This window comes from Ascaphus truei, chromosome 5, assembly GCF_040206685.1.
Source record: "Ascaphus truei isolate aAscTru1 chromosome 5, aAscTru1.hap1, whole genome shotgun sequence".
Lineage (NCBI taxonomy): Eukaryota > Metazoa > Chordata > Amphibia > Anura > Ascaphidae > Ascaphus > Ascaphus truei.
Genome location: NC_134487.1, coordinates 177,887,986 through 177,903,280, shown reverse-complemented (window position 1 = coordinate 177,903,280; position 15,295 = coordinate 177,887,986). Strand labels below are relative to the sequence as shown.

The 15,295-nt window shown below is 45.4% G+C and overlaps 1 long non-coding RNA gene across 1 annotated transcript; it reads right to left on the bottom strand.

Moving 5' to 3' along the window:
* Positions 1-1,179: 1,179 nt before the first annotated feature.
* LOC142494503 (uncharacterized) lies at positions 1,180-7,244 on the bottom strand. The gene is made up of 3 exons (XR_012801492.1): positions 7,106-7,244; positions 4,676-4,812; positions 1,180-1,930 (listed from the first exon to the last, which is right to left on the bottom strand). It is a non-coding gene; the product is annotated as an uncharacterized LOC142494503 (long non-coding RNA).
* Between the last annotated feature and the right edge of the window lie 8,051 nt (positions 7,245-15,295).

Here is a 15,295-nt window from a genome sequence, read left to right as displayed (position 1 = left end):
ATAATGCAAATGTTGTGGCATTTAAACTTTGCTCCAAGAACATCTGACAACTAGACATTCAAAATAACAGATTAACCTTTTCCTTAAAGCATTCAGCATTATCCTGGATTTGTAATAAAGTTAAACCATTTACAATAAGCATGTGTAGCACTGTTTCCCCCACCCTCAGGGAGATTTACTGCTGTTGCTACTGTGGGGTGCTGAGGCATACCTGTGACGTTCAGGAGATCTGAGCTGTCTGCGTTGTAATGGAGACCAGGGCAGGCTTTTGATGTAATCTGGGTTCGCTGTCAGCGCCTCCAGCTTCAGTGGATATCCTGGAAGTACCCGGAGCAGTCCCCTCTGAAGCACTTTCACACACCTTCTCACTGACTCCAGACAGGTGTATAATAGAACAAGGGGTATTTATTCAAGCCGTCACTGCATGATGATCTTACAGCGGCGCATGGTCTCAGAGGCGCCAGGCCTCTGGATGATGCTTGGCTCAGCTAGTACAGGGCATCTGCTGATCTAGTCAGATGGTCCCCAAGCCCCAGGGGCTGAGGGTGAGCACGCACATCCTGGATGGGAGAGACTAACAGCTCTACTGCTCTCTTCCGCCTCCAGAGCAGGGCGGACTAAATTGGGCACTGCCCTCATGAGGAACCAGAAGGGGCGGGCTCATGGTCTGTACCAAGCCCTGATAGGCTTACACAGGCCATGAGTCACCACCTTACTTCTGTCCATCAGAGTGGAGCCTGTGAGGGTGGGGTGGGGGGGGCAAAAGTCCACAGATTAACCTGTCACTTGCCAGACTGCTTAGGACTGACGTGACAGGTAGGAGAGACAGGTAGAATGGAGTTACCATGTTAAACATTCCAAATGGAATACAAGGCATTACATGTGTATTTCCTACTGTAGGTTAACACAATGCATTAAAGGTTCATGTTCGAGCCACATTTTCAGACCTGTGAGGGAACTTTTCAAGAACTCTAGAACGCTTGGAAAAGTTTGAGTGATACAACAACAAAGCACATCTCTGCACTGACATGTTTAATATTTATATTTATCAATATTTATAGATTAGATGGAACTAACCGAAACTACAAAATATTGAATAAGTACAGAATAAGTCTTTTTTTACAACGTTGTAAACATTTCATTTGCCCATGGAAAAAAAAAGCTTTTGAAACCCCGCCTTGCCTGGCTGCCAAAAAGGAAGATCACACCAATGTGCATTATTTATGTATAGGTAATCGGTTTCTTTGATTACCTTTCTCAGGGCACTGGCATCCGACTGACTGGTGATCTAAGCAGTTGGTAATAAGGGTGCCAGGAACTTTGTTAGATCAACAGGTTTCTTTATTTAGAAAAATAGCTGCATATATTCTTCTTCCCTGGGTGCTAGGCAGCTTCCCCGGGAGGCACACACAGCTTGTCACTTTTCCATACAATTGGTTATACATAACATGCAATCCCTTGCCTTGGTGAACTTGAGGTATTCCCAGCCCCCTACCAGGACTCTGTGCAGAGATATATTTTCTATACAGTATCCCATCTTCCTGTCGTCATATACTGTACATTACTTTGCTGGTCTCCACTATGGTAGACTGGTGTGCAGGTATAGTCATCCTGTGGCACCTCCAATTGTGGTACTCTTCTGGGTCTTTGATCTAGGGATCCCTGGTACTGAGCACAACGTAATCCTCTTCAGAAAGAATAATATACTTCTCTTTGTCTACATTATTCCAGTGCCCTTTAAAGATAAGGAGCACTTCTCCCCAACTACAAAATAATAAAAAGGTGACCATACTCAACACAAAGTTACACACTTAAATACATACATTTAACACAGTGAGACTCCTCTCCTCTGATGTCCTCCAGGAATGTAGGGCCTGGAAGCTTCTACAGACCCTTTTATATCTCTGTAGGTGATGTCATAATCCCAACCCTGTAATTGGGCAGAATAAAGGCAACTTTAATTTATCATGAGTCATGTCAGGTGACCCTTCCAGCAGAAGTGGCCAAGCACCTGCCTACTTATTTTAGCAATATTTATATAGACACATAGAAGTTACCACAGTTAACTTTAGGGCCTTACTTTAACATTAACCTTCTAACTCCCTATTAACCCTTTTGGAGACCAAGAAAGTGATCCCTACACTTTGGAGGGTTTTTACAATCTCTTTGTCTTTTGGTGGTAAAAGTGATTGACGCAGGCACATTTTTCTCTTCATTTTGTTTCTGTGTTCCAGAAGAAAAGCAAAAGATTCACTTTTCACAGGATGTAAATGAGTTAAATTGTTATATTTTGGGTGGCTGGATCTTTCCAATGAAGCCAATAACACATACACACACATATATACATATACATATATATATATACAGGTAAACCCTGTTATAGCGCGGTCCTCGGGTACCACCCGATCCGACCGCGCTAGACAAGGGGTAGCGCTATTTTTTTTTAAAAATGGCCGCCGCGTGCCTAATCGGGAGGGAGGAAGTGAGGAGGGAAGGAAGGAAGGAAGAGGTGGCCGGAAGCCCTACACGTCCCCTAGCAATGGCGAGTCCAGCCGCAACCTGCTCCTTACCTCCCACCACCGGCATCCATTTCCTCCCCCCCATGCCCCGTCACCTAAACCCCCTACTCGGCATAGCCCACGCGGCCCTCCGAGTCCCAGCCTGCTCCTCACTCATCCCCCCTCCTCGGCATAGCCCACGCGGCCCTCCGAGTCCCAGCCTGCTCCTCACTCACCCCACCTCCTCCCGACAACCCCCCTCCTCCCGACGACCCCCCCTCCTCCCGACACCTCCTCCCGACACCCCCGCCCCTCCTCCTGATGCCAGCTCCACTCCGATCTCAGCAGCCGACACCAAAGGTAGGGAGGGGGAGTGGGAGGTGTGGTGTAGTGTGCTGTGAGAGTGTTGTGAGTGCTGTGAGAGTGTGCTGTGAGTGCTGTGTGCTGTGACAGTGTGCTGTGACAGTGTGCTATGTGCTGAGAGCTGAGTGCTGTGAGAGTGTGCTGTGAGAGCTGAGTGCTGTGAGAGTGTGTGCAGTGTGCAGTGTGTGCAGTGAGCAGTGTGTGCAGTGAGCAGTGTGTGCAGTGAGCAGTGTGTGCAGTGAGCAGTGTGTGCAGTGAGCAGTGTGTGCAGTGAGCAGTGTGTGCAGTGAGCAGTGTGTGCAGTGAGCAGTGTGTGCAGTGAGCAGTGTGTGCAGTGAGCAGTGTGTGCAGTGAGCAGTGTGTGCAGTGAGCAGTGTGTGCAGTGAGCAGTGAGCAGTGTGTGCAGTGAGCAGTGTGTGCAGTGAGCAGTGTGTGCAGTGAGCAGTGTGTGCAGTGAGCAGTGTGTGCAGTGAGCAGTGTGTGCAGTGAGCAGTGTGTGCAGTGAGCAGTGTGTGCAGTGTGTGCAGTGTGTGCTGGGAGAGTGTGTGCAGTGTGTGCAGTGTGTGCAGTGTGTGCAGTGTGCAGTGTGCGTGTGTGTGCTGGGAGAGTGTGTGCAGGGAGAGTGTGTGCAGTGAGCAGTGTGTGCAGTGAGCAGTGTGTGCAGTGAGCAGTGTGTGCAGTGAGCAGTGTGTGCTGGGAGAGTGTGTGCTGGGAGTGTGTGCTGGGAGAGTGTGAGCAGTGTGCAGTGAGCAGTGTGTGCAGTGAGCAGTGTGTGCAGTGAGCAGTGTGTGCTGGGAGTGTGTGCTGGGAGAGTGTGAGCAGTGTGCAGTGAGCAGTGTGTGCAGTGAGCAGTGTGTGCAGTGAGCAGTGTGTGCTGGGAGAGTGTGTGCTGGGAGAGTGTAAGCAGTGTGTGCAGTGAGCAGTGTGTGCAGTGAGCAGTGTGTGCTGGGAGAGTGTGTGCAGTGAGCAGTGTGTGCAGTGTGCAGTGTGTGCAGTGTGCAGTGAGCAGTGTGTGCAGTGAGCAGTGTGTGCAGGGAGTGTGTGCTGGGAGAGTGTGTGCTGGGAGAGTGTGTGCTGGGAGAGTGTGTGCTGGGAGAGTGTGAGCAGTGTGTGCAGTGAGAGTGTGTGCAGTGTGCAAAAAAAAACGGGAGCCACGTGAAAACCGCGTTATAACCGATTTCGTGTTATAACGGGTCGCGCTATAACGGGGTTTACCTGTATATATATATATATATATATATATAGCCTATAGGGAACCATGTTTATGGTTTTGAAGCAAAAAGTGGCACTGTGTGCTCATTTGCACGTCATTTCCCAGAATCCCTTGCTGTGGTGGAAGTGCTGTGTGCTGGGTGATAATGGTGAAAGGCGGGGTTGCACACCTGTCTAAGACATGCAAATGAGAATACAGTAATATTTCCATTTGCTATATGCTTTGCTGTGAGGGTTTTTGTCAATTTTTTTACCCACCATAACTTAACAAAGTACATATTTGTGTGTGTGTATATATAGATACTAGCTGATATACCCGGCGTTGCCCGTGATGTAATGTTCTGCCTCCCCCATCCTCCCTCTCAACTCCCTTCCCCCCCCTCTTCACAGCTGTTCAGGCTTCCCCCCCTTCTCTCCTGACTCCCTCCCCCCTCTCTCTCCTGACTCCCTCTCCCCCCCCCTCTCTCCTGACTCCCTCTCCCCCCCTCTCCTGACTCCCTCTCTCCTGACTCCCTCCCCCTCTCTCTCCTGACTAACTCCCCCCCCCCTCTCTCCTGACTGAATACCACCCCCCGCCTGTCCGCTGTGCGCCGCCATCTTACCGGGGGCATCTGCAGGAGGAAGGGGGTCCTTCCGGAAGCTGCCTGCCCACTGCCTGTCCCCCCGCCAGGGAGGGAGGGAAGTGAGCGTTGGCGGCTGGGGCAGGAGGGCCGTGCCGCGCTTCCCCTCCATCCGGGAGCTGGTGGAGAGGAGGGAGAGGGAGAGAGAGACTTGGGTGACGTCATAGAGCCGGGTGACGTCATAGAGCCACCAATCTGATTGGCCAGAGGCTGAGGACCAATCAGATTCACCGCAGCTAGTACCAACCTTTCGATTTTATATATACATATACATGTACATATACATTTATATATACATACATACATGAATAATATAAACTGGAATTTATTAATAACCAGAATAGTCTCAAGGACAATGCAAAACTGGTGTGTTTAAAAAGCAAAATTAACAAAAAATAAAATGAAATGGTTAGCAGCAATATGCAAGTGACATATATGAGGAATTTGTGAGCGAGGAGGCAATTGATGGTAAGGAGGAGGTAACCACTGGAGCATATAAGAGTAATTGTCGTCTGTGTATTAGCTTACAGCTAGAGAATAATAGTCACCAATTAGAGAATGACCCTTCTCAGAAGTAAATAGGTGTATTGAAAAAGAACGCTGCGATGTTCGAAATGCATTGGATGGGTCTTTTGCCACATTAAAGTGCCCTTTTAATCATTTTTTTTTGTCCTGGGTTCTTCCTGCTCCGTTTGTGCTGGTGCGCTTTTTGCTCTCCCTTTTCCCTGTATTGCATTGAGTAGCTGCACAGCCTGCCTGCCTGCCCTACCAGGATGTGAGTATTTGCATATTTTTCAGGGGAACCTGCCAATGAGACTGATGGTGAGTGGGTTGCACCACACACCACCTGTCTTCAGGAGGATAGTACCCATTATATGACACAATAGGTACTATATCAATTGTTAGTACCCTGGTACAGTGGTCTGGCTTATTATCATTTTGAGATATACCTGCATTTGAGCGCTTCAGCTATTTTCCGTATTGTAGACAGACCTGATGGTGCACGGAGTAAATCCTCTCAATGTGCAGTCTGATTCCGCTGTAAAACAGTGCTCACTCCAAGAAGAAATCCCTCCTGTGATGTAATGAGACCCAGCTGTTTGCCAAATCTTACAGAGAGATGGTAATTTTCTCCGTGTCAGACCTCATAGGTAAAATTCCGGTGTATGCCTCTTCCTGAGATGCAGAGTAATATCCTGCGCTCAATGCACCTCCGTGTTAAGCCTCGCTCTGTCGCAAAGTATACAATTACAGCGTATATCCAGATAGAGAGCTGAAATCTGTACTTCAAGTTCCTCTGAGTGTAACCGCGTCACTGCGTAGCTGCGTGATGGCGTCACCACATTCCAACGCGTTTCGTCACAGAGAGTGACTTTCTATATACATATATATATATATATATATATATATATATATATATATATATATATTATTTTTTTTAAGCATTGATGCGTTTGTTGGCAATAACCATTTAAATCCAACAGCGAACTAAGAGAACAGTGACAGATTCTGAAAAATATACACAATACATATTGCTTTTGTTTGGGGGTAATTTGAGGTTAGAATGTAATTTTAAGGTTTCTTTATAAAGAAAACAACAACATTGGCTTTAATAGCCCTCCCTGTCTTCATAACATTAATACGGCAAGAACTGAAACCTACACATTATCACACCCTTAAGCACAGGAGTACTACTTTTGATTGCCACTTTGACCGAAACGATCATCCTGCACTTCCAAGAAAGACATGTTCTGATTTATGTTTCAGAACTCATGTCAAAAATTGCCTCGGATAGACACGCAGTTTGAGGCAATTTCAATAATTGCCTTTGAGTAGAACCACAATGTACAAAAAGATGGATAGAAAGATTATCTGCACTGAGCGTCTATGGCATAATTAACTTGCAAACCAGAATAAGAGAGGTGCAGACAGGGGGTCCTAGATGCATTGCAACATTTAATTAACATTTCTTAGAGAATTTCTAAAACGCCAGCACTGTGGGATACTCATTTTTGCTACCACATTCCATGCTCGGCTAAGCACTGAATACAAGATCTGTTGTTGAAACAAGCTGAATTAACGAGGGAGAAGCACTTTTTTTTTTTAATGAACATCAAGTTTTGGCAAATCCGGAAGCTGGTCAATTTGAGGAGCAACAGAATACATTCTGTATTCGTACATATAGGGGACATGTAACCCCCCAATTCTTCCACGTAAACCCCTTCCCTGCCAGAGGGGACTGCAACACAATGTGTTGTGTCAATTTGAGATATTTAAGATATATCTAAAGCTGGCTCAATACGACGTCCGCTCCAGAACACACATTCTAAACTTCCAAAATCGATCTTCCCCAGAGTTTGTGCAAAAAGTGATGCTCACGTATTAGTATCAAAAGGATTGTCAAAAATTCACCTTAACCCTTTAAGTGCATGGGGCCCCACTGTGCTCTTTTGGACCACTGAACACGATCCGATGAAGAACGGAAAAGGATCATTCATCAGTGACGGTCCGATCACATGATCGCAGTGTGCCAGAATGACTGTCAAATGCGGCCCTGAAAGGGTTAAACAAGTATTCAGCATTGCACAGTGAGATTCAAAGCGATTCAATAAAACGTATATCACAGAACGTAAGGTACTGACACCCTGGTTTTGTTTACCATGCCCATACTTTACACAGAATGGAATGCAGCAGCAATTGCAATGCCAAAGTCACAGGGGATGTGTTAGGAGGCAATTCAAGTAGCTTAGTGGTAAGAAAGAACACTGCCTTTGAAATGGGTGAAACTGCTTTGACTCTCAGTGGCAGCTCTCCCGCTGACAAGTGGACACGTCACTTTTTCTTCTGACCCTGTGTCTCAAACATTAGATTGTAAGCTCTGCAGGTCAAGGACTCACTGTGCCTACAAAAGACTACGTACAGCACTACATAAGAAAAATATATTCCGGTTATTTTTAGACAAAGAAAACCAGGACAAACCAGAGGAAAGAATGCAAAAGACAGACCTACTTATGTCACTTAGATTGTAAGCTCTTCGGGGTAGGGACTTCATTTTCCTATTGTTACTTTTATGTCTCTGTAATGATAATATCATGAGATATTATGTATTTTAATCCATCTAGTGCTTCAGGGGTTAATGTAATTGGAGTTTTATTTTAAAAATACCATATGTTGATTTGTAACAGGTCAGGACTTTTTCCAGGTTTGAGCTTGTCTTCAAAGAGAGCTTAATTGGGTATCTATCCTGTATGGCCCACTAAATGTGCCAAATGGGTTGCATGTTGCTTATATAGTCTCACGATAAGGGCAGTTGTCTTGCCAGAGGTGGGAGTAAAATATGGCCCCTGTGACAACTTTCTAAACATGATTTCTTTAGAGCTAGCTTCAAAGGCATTCTCTGGAGGGTTCCACAGGGTTCAAGGGGCGTGGCTAAGAAATGATTCAACCTAATTGTGTGTTTATTAAAAATGAGAATATCATGTGACGTCATCTCTTCTGCATTATAAGAGTTACAAATCTGTAATCGTGCCACAGAGGGGCATATTCTGACACCACACACCACATGCCGTACGTGACAGTCTCAAGCACTTATTCCCATTATGTGTTATATTATGTCATGTGTATTACTGCTGTAAAGCGATATGTACATAGATGGCGCTACAGTATATAAAGATACACTTACATACAGAAGAGTGAATTAGCAATGCAATGCTGGCTCTGAAGGGGTTAACTATCAATACGCTACAGCAGTTATTATCATTCCCTTCCACTGTGTTCACTCCTCAACTCGGCATCATGTGACTTCTGGCCGCACGCTGACCTTGTAAATAGATGTGAAGTTGGGAACACAGGAGTGGAAATGTAACAGCGTTGGTTTCTGTGGCGGATCCTTTGCTTCCGCCTGGTCTAACAGAGATAATGCGATGTGCGGGCTCCTTTTTCACAATCATTAATGTGCATCTCAGATGGGTGTTTTAGTCACCTCTAGCATATTATGTTTGTACAACGTGCGGCTATAAAGACAGCGGAAATACTACTTTATTTTGTATATCTGCCTGGGTTCAGTCAGACAGAGGGAATTAAAGTAATATGGACTCTATAATTTTGCTAAATCCTTCCCTGATATAGGGACTTGCAATGCATTGTAATAAATTATCTTGATACTCTACATCAGGGGTAGCCAACTCCAGTCCTCAAGGGCCACCAACAGGTCAGGTTTTCAGGATATCCCTGCTTCAGCACAGGTGACTCAATCAGTGGCTCATGCAAGAGGATATCTTTTTAGTAAATACTTTCTTTTCAGTAAGTGCTGACTGCTATTTTAAGAGGTCAAAGATGAGCAGGTCTACAGCAATAGTATAAAGTTGCCTCAATACATAGATAAAAAGGACATATTTACTAAGGGGTGTTAAATAATGTGTCACGTAACAGGGGTATCTCACGACCAGAAGTTGAGGATCAGTGCCCAGAACTTTGGGTATTCGCTGCCATCAGAGTCCTTGAGGGTAGGCTCAGCCTTATACTAACCCCTAAGGCTGATAGCAGAACAAATGAGAGCAAAAAGCACTATAAATTCTACTATATGTGACAATTAATAATCAGGTGACATACAGTGAGAATAAATTAATGTAGGGAAAGGATCTCTCTAATTGGCCTTGTGCAGCTCATGTGAGGAGTTTTCCAGCTGAAATGGAAGAAATGACAAAGTGCAAACAGGCACAGTAATGTGTGCAGCACAATACCAGTGAAATGAAGGTGTAAAACACAGATTGTGCTAAAAACAGTGAATGAGGACCTACAGTACTCACATTAGGTGGGTAGGATTCAAACGATAAATTAATCCTTCACAGTAGCTTGGTAATGAATATTCAATTATGATCATGATGAATACATAAAAAGACAAAATGCAAGAGAGAAGGGCATAGTGTGATATGATATGTAATTAAAATACACAAGATATGCAGGTTGCACTCACAATTAGCCCACAGGCAAAGCACAGAGAGACCACAAAGTGTCTCACAGAAAGATCACCGCTCCAGTTCTCCTGTCAGAGCGACTACAGCCTCTGATGAAGCTCTTAGGAGTAAAACGCGTTTGGCTACTTTAAAAGACTGCAGAGACTCCCCAATCGATTCTCCATTTGGAAGTTGGCACCCGTGGAAACACGGAAGAGACAGAGACCTGAGTGTTGCGCTGACATAATAACTAGAAGGTATGTCACACACCGAGACGGAGGACTCGTTCATCCACAACGACTGGAGCGGTCAGCTTCCTTTGAGGCCCTTTGTGGTCTATCCTTGCTTTGCCTGTGTGCTAATTGTGAGTGTAGCCTGTACAGTCTTGTGTATTTTAATTAAATATAGGATCACACTATGCCCTTCTCTCTTGCAATTTGTGTTTTCATGTATTCATCATGATTATCATTGCATATCCATTACCAAGCTACTGTTAAGGATTCATTTATTGTTTGAATCCTTCCCATATAATGTGAGTAGGTCGTCATTCACTGTTTTGAGCACCCCCTGTGCTTAACACATTCATTTCACTTCTATTGTGCTGCACATATTTACTGTGCCTGTTTGCACTCTGTCATTTGTTATAAACCTATGGCTACATGAGACACAGGTTACACTAGCCAGACACAGGGAGTTTAATAAACGTTTCAGGTTTATTATATTGGGACACAACAACAGGGATTCCAACACCCAGAACAGATATAAAATTTAAGGGAATGGGCATGGGGGAAAATACACATAGAAAGAGCATAATCACAGTCCTTGTGAGGGATCCAGGTGAGACTAAACAGTCAACAAAACTCACCCCCAATCCTTGGTAATCCCAGCAGTTCCGCCGAACAATGTACTGGGAAATGGCTAATAGCCTCCGCGCTATTAAGCCCACAATAGCTGGTAGCCTCCTGGCCAAGGAGTTGGTGTTGGGACCTCTTTTAATTGTCCGTGAATGCCTCAGCACAACAGATGTCATTGACCGGACATAAAAGAAACATGATCTGGTAGCCTTCTGGCTGCCAAGGTAGTTGGTAGCCACCTGGCTACTTGCTGGTATAGTAGGGATCGCCACCCGCCAAAGATGGATGCTGCAAAACAAAGGAAAAGTCCTCTGCACTAGTGATGGGATCATCTCTGGGGTCTTCCGCCAATGAGGCTCACCGCCACGATCCAGCACTTCAAATCGGCTCCTGTAAGGGGAACCCTCCCCAGAAGCACTCCACTACTCCCAGCCTCTGCTGCAAGCTTCAGTATCTGGCCACGAGGTTCAGAGACTGCCCCCGAGTCTCTATGAGTCAATTTGAATCTCCTGGAGCTCCTGATCGGTGTGATATACCGTATTTCCTCGATTGTAAGACGCCTTCGATTGTAAGACGCACCATCGATTTGGCCCTTACAATCGAGGAAAATTACTTTTCACTTACCATGTTTCAGGAGAGGTCCCATGTCAGTGGAGGATGAAGCGGGAAGCGGTGGCAGGAGAGGTCCCATGTCAGCGGAGGATGAAGCGGGCGGCGGCGGCGGCAGGAGAGGTCCCACGTCTGCAGATGGTTGAAGATGAACAGCGGGTGGGTGTGCGGCAGCAGGACAGGTCCAAAGTCTGCAGGTGAATGAAGATAAGAAGAAAGCGGGCGTGCGGCGGCAGGAGATCATAATAGCAGGAGCTGAGCAGGATCAGAGCGGCATAGGGGAACGGCTTGGGAGGTGCACACTATAACCTGAAGTCAGACACCGGTCAACTTCCGGTGGTTCAGAGTGCACCTCCCAAGCCGTTCCCCTATGCCACTCTGCTCCTGCTATTATGATCTATTAGCCGTCTCCACCACCGCACGCCCGGTGTCTTCTTATCTTCATTCACCTGCAGACTTGGGTCCTGTCCTGCCGCCGACACCGCACTCCCACCCGCTGTCCATCTTTAACCATCTGCAGACGTGGGACCTCTCCTGCCGCTGCCGCCCACTTCATCCTCCGCTGACATGGGACTTCTCCTGAAACACGTTAAGTGAAAAGAGGGGGTTAGACACTTTTTTTAATACATCGATTCTAAGACGCACCCCGATTCCAGACATGTGAAAATCGAATAAAAGGTGCGTCTTAGAATTGAGGAAATAGGGTAAGTACTTTTCCCCCTGCCATTTAAACGCATTGGCGTGCTTAGCCAATCAGGCTCGTCCGTTTAACCCCGGCTGCAAGGGGGTGGGTGGAACGGCTAATCACAGATGGGGACGTGACTATGACCTCCGACGGTTGGAACCAGGCGACATCAGCATGTATCACGCGATTAGCTGTAATGGTGGCAATCTGTCGCTGTAGAAAAAGGCTCCACATTTGTTCAGCGGTGCATCCCAGCAAGGGCCTTTAATTCCACAGCCTCTGCCCAGCAGACAATACCCTCTTGATCTATGCAGGCAATGTACGCAGAAACAGGCCAGAAATAGAGAGCTACGCGCCCTTATAAGGTTACCCCCATCCCAAGCATAAATAACAGGATGCAGCCCCATGGATTAAAGCTCTGATGGGTAAATAGTCAAGGGCTTAACATTGCATGTCCAGGTGGTCTGGAGAATAGCTGTGTCCCTTTGTGTGTCCAAGCACAACATACATCCCTGGGGACAAGCAGTGCCACTGCTTTCACTTATGGCACATATGAGGTACAGCTGAACCCCCTTATAACGCTGTGCGTGGGGTCCAAAGAATCATATCGTGTTATAAGTGGATCGCGTTAGAAATAATGTACAATTGTATGCATTGTACAATAAAGTATTTAAGATACCAATAATCGTGTTGTAAAGTATTCATAAATACAAAAATTGGGAGCCACCCTTGCATCGTGTTATAAGCGGATTCGCGTTGTAACGGATCGCGTTATAACGGGGTTGAGCTGTATATTACAATTAACAGGGCAAACCCCAGTTTCCCAACATTAACCAAATGTTTACCCTCATGAGAATAGGCAACTGGGCAGAGCTTCCTGGGATTTTTAGGAGCCTGGTTGCCAATTGTCACAATAAGGTCCTTTTGTATTAGCAGCCTTCTATTTGCTTTGAACCCCATTCATTCTTTTTCTGTCTCTTCGGGTAATCTCTCTATACTTCTTTGCGATGTCTGAAGCTTCTGAATTATCTTCGCAGTCAGGGTCCAAGTTTACCATCCATATGCGAGCACGGGCAGAATACACTGGTCAAACACTTCCCTCTTGAATAGAGGAAGGTTCTCTTGACAGATTCTCTTGTTTCTTTCAAAACGCTCTCCATCCCGTCTACATATATTGTATTTATAGTTTGATATAAGGTTCAGAGGGAGCATAATAGAAGGTCATATGGGGATTTCAAGGCTGCCTTGTTTTGAAATGCCTATGAAATGTCATTGTCAGTGATGCACTGAATCAGCTCAGAAACATGATGGATGACATTAATAATTTCATGATGCTGCCAGTGACGTCTGCACACCAATGCTCTTTTGCTTTCTCTCTGTCCCACACAGAAGGAGATCTCATGTCTGCTTCTTTTGATTGATGGATGGTTTAGCTGTAGGATAAATCTTTGGAGATTCAGGGGTTGGAAGAGCTGGGTGTTAGCAACTTATTAAATGTAGAGGAGAATAAGCTGTACAGCCACAGCACACATGGAATTAGCTTTCACAGTGCCGGTATGACCTCCTTGGCATGCCAGAGGCCCTTATGAGATACCTGGTGCATGGAGTGATCACATGATATGAAAGTGCCAGAGGTCTGGTCGCACTCGGATACCGCTGGACCCCTTGCACTGTAAAGGCTAATGTACATATCTATATATTGTGACAAACAGCTCCCTTTATGTAGTGCTGCCGTTTGCCCAGGCTCTTCGGGACACAGTCTTCTAGGGTTTAATTTGTAGAAAAGTGGGACAAACATGTGTATACACACAAGGGGCACTCAGCCCTCATCCTTCAGTGGTTTATTTCTCCATTAGTGACATTAAACATTTTAAACACCGTCACTTTAAGAACAAAAGAAATCATAAAAGGAATCAGCTGAGCAGAAAGCGGCTGAGCAAAATCCTTTCATTGATGTAATCTATGCCTGCTACAAACACCTCTGTCATGCCTACCTTCCATGGGCCAATCTATTCCTGTGCTGAAGCGCTGGATCCCCAGTGCTATAGCTTTGTTGTTCCTGTGGCCTGTCTGCATACCTTGCTTCCAGAGGCCTTCAACACTTTCTGCCTGGTATCTGTGCTTGTCTAAAGCAACCCTTTTGGCCAGTCTGGCCTTCCTGCGCTGAAGCGCCTACGCTGAAACTCTACACTGGTCTTCCTGATGCCAACCCCAGCCTGTGACCTTGACCATCCTCCTGTGCCCTTCAGAGATGTCACTGATAAATCAACAATGATAGTGAAAATAGAAACCAGTGATGTGCAATAAAATATAGTCTAGTCTATATAGTTACATAGTAGATGAGGTTGAAAAAAGACGTATGTCCATCAAGTTCAACCTATGGTAAATTTAAGCAACAGGTACTTTATCCTATATCTATACTTACTTATTGATCCAGAGGAAGGCAAACAAAAAAACCCATTAAGGGGAAAAATTAATTCCTTCCTGACTCCAAGAATTGGCAATCGGATTAATCCCTGGATCAACATCCTTCCCATGTATACTTATTTGGTATATCCCTGTATACCTTCCCATCTAAAAAGATGTCCAACCTTTTTTTGAACAAATCTATTGTATCTGCCATAACAGTCTCCATGGGTAATGAATTCCACATTTTAACTGCCCTTACTGTAAAGAACCCTTTCCTTTGTTGCTGGTGAAATTTCCTTTCCTCCAACCTTAAGGAATGGCCCCGACTCCTTTGTACTGCCCGTGGGATGAATAGTTCTTTTGAAAGCTCCTTGTATTGTCCCTGAATATATTTGTATATAGTTATCATATCCCCTCTTAGACGCCTCTTTTCTAATGTAAATAAATTTAATTTAGCTAGCCTCTCCTCATAAGTTAGAATGTCCATCCCCTTTATTAATTTGGTGGCTCTTCTCTGCACTCTCTCTAGTTCCATAATGTCTTTTCTTAGGATTGGTGCCCAAAATTGTACTCCATATTCAAGGTGTGGTCTTACTAATGCTTTGTAAAGGGGCATAATTATGTTTACTTCCCTTCCATCCATTGCCCGTTTGATGCAAGATAAGATCTTGTTTGCCTTTTCAGCTACTGCATGACATTGGGCACTATTGCTAAGCCTGCTCAGACGTACTCACACAGCAATGTGGTACTAAATCCTTAGAAAGATTTCTTTTCGTGACTGTGTGCGGACACAGTAGCCTGCGCCTGTGCTTTGACCTGCAGACCTGTATACCGGGCGTGGGATCAGGAGAGTACTGCACCGGAGTGCAGTAGCTGGCAACGTGGACCGGAGGCGGTTATTCACATGTGAGTTTACTGTTACTCACTTTTTATATTAAATAAAATATCCTTTTAAATCTGTATCTGTGGCGTTGTCTTCCCTCATATGCACACCAGTGAGGTTATACCTGGGAAAGATCTTTAAGGGAACATTAGCTGTTTGCTGCAGTGAAGGAGCAGCATAGAGGAAAGAAACCTTTCTAAGGATTCA